Below are 6,000 nucleotides of genomic sequence, written 5' to 3'. Positions count from 1 at the left end.
TGTGGGTAATAAACACACACTCTCAGGTTGAACATCCATCTCTTCTGCTTGTCTCATTACGCTACAATACATCTTCAGAAATACATATACCGATGTGGAACTTCACCCACCTCAGGGATTTTTGGAATGGACCACCCTGCTGAGTCCTCGTGTGACTGGCACCCCAGTCGTGCGTGCGATGGTGGTCACTGACCATACCTGCGCTGGTGTCGACTACCCCTCACCATGCCTTAGTTATGCTGCTATAGCATAGTGCTGTCATGGACTTTTCATGTGCCACGCCATAAACCCCCCCCCTCTCCTCTCTCCCCTTCTCTCTCTCTCTCAACTCTCCCTCTCTTGCCTATTCTCACTATGGTATACTGTAACAATATATAGTACTACTGATTACTTATTGACATTAACCATTTTGATTTTCAGTAATACTAACCCACTCTACATCTCTCTTTCTTCCCCCTTACTGTACCTCACTTGTGAGGTATATCATCACCAGTCATCAGCCATCCGTGTGCTTGTCCCTCCTCTCACCCATCTCATCTGAAGTCCCATCCTTGACTGCCCTATTACTGTCCCCCTATCTGGATTCCTGGCCCGTACAGCCTAGCGACCCATCCCCTGCCTATGACAACTCTGCCTGGATTCCTGGCCCGTCTGCCGACCCACCACATGCCCCTTGACAACTCCTTTCCCTTGGACAATTCCAACGCTGGACTATTTGAACTTTCTGTCACTAAATCAGGATTAATCCATTATCATACCGGATACGTAATCATCCCACCTCTTGTAACTTTCACCTCAGGTGCTTTAAACACCATGTCCTATTCTCTACACCTGACTATCATATGCATTTGTGATGTATACAGAACTACTGTCCTGTATTTGACCCTAGGCAGATGGGTCAGGCCCTTGAGTCGTGGATATGCTCGAGGTTTCCTCCTATATGTATCTCCAATTCTAGGGAGTTTTTCCTCGCCCCTGTTACCCATGGGCCTTCTGTGTAATGTTTTGCCGCTCTATAAGCACAATAAAATTGAAAAATTTAAATATATACAGACCACCCCTTTACATTGACCGCATTTGAAATATCATAGTAACTTGGAGACCTTGTATCCTTGTATCCTTAATACAATTATACATGGAGATGTCGCATTGATTAATCATTGGTCTGTTGTCTATTCATCTAATGACTCATGTAAACATACTCTGTACTGTACTTACTATAGTGAGTGAGTGTATGATGTGACACACTGGATCAACACACAGCATGAAAATATTTACAAAAATATTTATTGATACATAATATATATAATAGTAATATACATAATAAACATGTCCATAGCCCAATGATGATAGGTGACTCCTGTCAAAATCTTGATGTAAGAGTTTCTATGCTGAAGTGAGAGTCCCACGGGACTTGTTCAAGACTGTGATGGTCTTCAGCATCTTTAAGAAAACATTTGGGTTCTGGGATTCTCCCTCATATGCGGAGGATGCAGTGGGATTTTCCTCTGGTGTCTCTGAGGAAGTCTGACCTGTAGTACATAGGAGGAACAGGGCATTTCATATCAAATTTTCAGTCATTCGATTATGAATCAAGATATAATTTAAACCATAGAGATCTTAAAATCTTTAACCAGACAATCTTCTAGACAATTACCCTAATTTTTACAACAGGAGGTGACAGCATCCGTGACTTCTGATGACATGGGGTGAACTTTGCTTGCACACCGGGCATCCTAATGGGAATTTGATGACATAATTAGTGACCAATACGAAACTTGAATGACATGTAGACAGAATATTCTAGTATGTACATACTGGCACTTGTTAAGAACTATAAAAGCTTTTGTAGCCTACCTTGATGATGAGGGACTTGAAGGCTTCCAGAAGTGTTCCACTGGGTTTAAGTCTGTGGAGGAAGCTGAAGCTCTGGCTTCCTTGTGGCCCCTCAATATCCATTTCCTCCTGGCTCATCTGGAGAAGCTCCCTCACCAAGGACTTGGTCAGGACTGTGCCCAGCACAGGCTGCCGATAAACCAGAAGCCCATGAAGCATGGCTTTGGTGCGAAAGTTCTTTAGAAGTTCCATGTAGACATTATTGCACAGCTTCTGAATCCTGACAGCTGGATAAGCCTCGTATCCCGAAAGGCCTGATGCAGAGCAAAACCCTGAGAGGATCCTTTCAGTGAGGTCGCTGTGGAAGGCTGTGAAGTCAGCCATGTCCTCGCTGGTGGGTTCAATCCTTCTCATTACCTGGACCAACACTGTACTGACCAGGGAATGGTAATGGGTTCCCTCAGCACTCACAGTGGGTGTGTCTTCTCCCTCTGTGCAGGCAGTGGCTTTGCAGTTCTCCACAGATGCACTGATCATCATGGAGGAATGGTCTATGGTGGATGGACTGTAGCCCGAGCAGTCCCTGGGCGTGCCAGACAATTTGTTCATGATCTCTTGAGTCATCATAGTGGTCAAAAGACTAAAGTCACCCCCATGAAGGTCAGCATGAGATCTGGGTGTTGAAGAAGGTGTGCCCTCCTCAGAAGCTTCATTTAACTGTGCCAGGATGCCATCCATTAGCTGGCCAAGGAGAGGCTTCAAAGTCCTCTCAACTATGGCATAAACATACTTCTCTTGAAGGAAAGTGGATCCCAACATTGGCGTGCAAGGCTTTTGAGCAGACTCAGCTGAGTCATACTGTGAAAGGATGTGCCGAAGGCGATTCACAAACATCTCTGTCAGTGGCCTCAAAGCTCCACTGGCCAGCAGTTGCTCCATCTTCACCCTGATGGTGGCAGCATCATCTAGATTCAGGACCATCCGTTCCATGACAGTCTCCATGGCATCAATGGCTGTGGTCAGGTCAGCACATCCTGAGGTGCCTGTCTGCTTGATGTGGCCACAACTTTGAATGCCGGTGGAGACTGCAGCCCTGGCAAGCTGACGGCTGATGATGGGGACTCTCAAACTTGCACATCCATTACCGAGGTTCCTCAAGCGCTGACAAGCCATGAAGAAATGCTGCACTACAGCAAGCCTCTTGATGGAACCAGTGAGGCTGCTGAAAAAGTTGCTGTACAAAAAAAAACAAACAGGTATGTCTTGTATTACATTTTGTCAGATTAGGACACACAGGTAGGTAAGTACATGTGAGGATGGGAGAAATTTGACAAGCTGAATATTTGCATGAGAATGGACACTTACTCATTCGCCAGGTTTTGGACCGCAGCAAATGACTCACTGTCCATGGGGGAGGAGTTGACCTTTGGGTTGACAGAGTACACCTGAATGGGACTCTCAGTTCCCTGGATGAACTGATCCCTTCTGGACTGGTCGTGGATGAATTCTGGCATGTTTGTGCCTAAGGGAACATTATTGCGATATGGAATAAGAGTTAAACAATTCACCCTCCCTGAAGAGTGCTAAATTGTGATCATTATTAGAGAGATTAAACTGATGTAGGTCATTAACACGATGCTCTCCAGTCCACACTGGGCTAGAGTAATGTTACTTGAAAGCTTGTACTCTGACTTTACATTTGGAAATTCATACTGTAGTTTATGCGAATGTCACTGCAATTACCTGATTCACCAGAGGACTGAAGACTGGCTTCGTCCATATGTGGAGAAACCAAGTCTGCCTCAGATCCAGTCTGTTGTAACAGATACAATGAAAATATGAATACTGATTGACTATGCTGAAAGGCTCAGATGCACATACACCGTGTCTAATCTGGCATTACTGTACATAAAAAATGCACTCCATTCCAAATATGTCTTTCACGATGTCACATAAGTCGCTTTCATGTTTTGTTTTCCCACTGAAATTGATAGGCCTACTAGCATGGTTGTCTTTGGCTAAGTATGAGAGCTAAAATTTGTCAGGATGTTGACTCAGTAATGCGGTTATCGTACCTGAGGGGCATGATGACTGATCTCAATGAAACCACTGTGAATGAAGACTGGAGACTGACCAGTCTTAACCTGCATCTTTAAAGATACAGGTGAGTCCCTGTAAGGAAAGATATCATGATAGTGTTAATGCATAATGGACACATTTACAATAAACATGGTTATACTTTAGTGGATAACACAACTAAGAATTTGCTGAGGAATCATTGGTAAGGCTGCTGGGTAGGCCTTACCCAAAAATCCCAGTGTTTGGTCCACGGTTGACAATATTGTCATGTTGAATGTTCTCTATGTAGAACGCAGTTTGATGATCCATAGCTTTGTGAAAATGGTAGCTAGAAGATAGAAGCCTACTTAGTTACATTACACATTACATTACATTACATTACATAGGCTAGCATCACACTTTAGACGCAGAAAACGCAGAGTTATTTATCTTCCTAACGAGGCAGTTCATAAAAGCCTGAATTCTATAATGACTTTGTTGAAAAACATACTCTAAATGTTGATGTAGCTACAAATTGAATTTCATCCAGAACAATGGGTGGAAAATATTATTCGTGTTGAGTAGGGCTCTCACCATGCAGTAACGATCGCAGTCTGAAATCAAAGTGAATACAAATGAAAGACGGCGTTTTACTGAACTTATTGAACGTTCTACTTTGTCAGTTCTAGAATGCCTCATTGTAATACGTAGAAATCTCCATGGCAATTCAAGCTGACGTCATATCTCCTAGGTTAGCTATTTCGGAAGTCATTTTGGCCTGAGACATGCCGGAAAACACTTTTTAATTGGTGTTGGAATTATGTGATTCAAATGTATACCAGTTACGCATTCTATCTTATAACATGTACGTAAACATTAAATCCAATCTATTAGGGCGGTTTCGGTCGTCATGTAGCTTACTAGCAGCCAGCACACGACAGTGCTAGGCTATTGAAAACTATTTCTAGGTGTGTTGAGTCGCACCTGAAGCCTACTTTTTGTAAAAGTCTACTCTGGACCTTTTTTTGCATCAAAGGCTCAGGTATCTGGAATACCATTATCCCCTTTTCATTAGAAGTATTCACTGTAGTGTTCAAGTTTGAAATATGGCTACTGGATAAAGATGCAACATAATTTCCAATAGCTTAACGAAATTTTAGTCTCATCTTTATTAACCGCAAAGCAATTCTGCTCGGGGCACCCAAATAGCCCGCCGGCCCTGTGTGTGTGTACAGTATGCTTCTACCTGTGTGTTTGTAGGCTATCTGTGTGTTGCACATGGACTGACAAAACTAAGTGAAGTTACTGTCCAAATATTTTATTAAATATCTGAGCAAAACCTGTTTAGGCTTCAGCTAGATGGTACTGCTAGTTTCTCTTGGAATGTACCAGAAATCATTGAATGGTCAGCAGCAAACTTACAAAACTGCAACCCTTGATTTGATATATTTAATGTATTGATTGGCACAGTGGATTGGTGTCTTCTCTGGGCACCCCCTGAACTTATTTAATTTGACCATAACTTTTACATATCTCTAACCATCTAGCAATTCCACATGCCATACCTTATTCCCAAACCCCTTCAGCACCAATGGGCTGGACAGCTCCTGTCCGTTCTTCGGAACTGGAGGAACAGCCTCCCATCTTTTGGGCATCAGGCCTTGTCACAGGGACCACAAAACTCCTTTGTGGTGAGGGTGAGAGAGCGGAAGAGAATAATGTCTGTTTTTGATTTCTTCTTGTTGATGATTTTTTGCTTTGAAGACGCTGACTAAGACGAAGCAGTAAACGATGCTACTGTAGATCTCAAGGAACCTGCACATCCTCCACTAGACTTTCCACTTTTAGAGGAACGTGACATTCTTAGAGGTATCTCTACTTTAGCCTACAGAGCCAATTCCTGTAGGTAGGAATATTTAAATATTAGGCTAATATTACAAAAAAGTTGTTTAAAGTCTGGAATACAAATATGTTATATCTAAAGAAATCTAAACTACAGTCCTTACAGAAAATAACTGCATGTATGGAACAAAGCCTGCTTTTCTAGCCGATTGCAGTTTTTTTACGAAGTAGCCTACAAAGCAGCACAATAACATTTTCATTTCC

Source organism: Alosa pseudoharengus, unplaced genomic scaffold (genome assembly GCF_046254945.1).
Source record: "Alosa pseudoharengus isolate Yale_2024_CS ecotype anadromous, Long Island Sound unplaced genomic scaffold, YU_APseudo_1.1 YU_APseudo_1.1_scf_14, whole genome shotgun sequence".
Lineage (NCBI taxonomy): Eukaryota > Metazoa > Chordata > Actinopteri > Clupeiformes > Clupeidae > Alosa > Alosa pseudoharengus.
The sequence above is the reverse complement of the archived record's forward strand: the minus strand, read 5'-3'. Positions refer to the sequence as shown.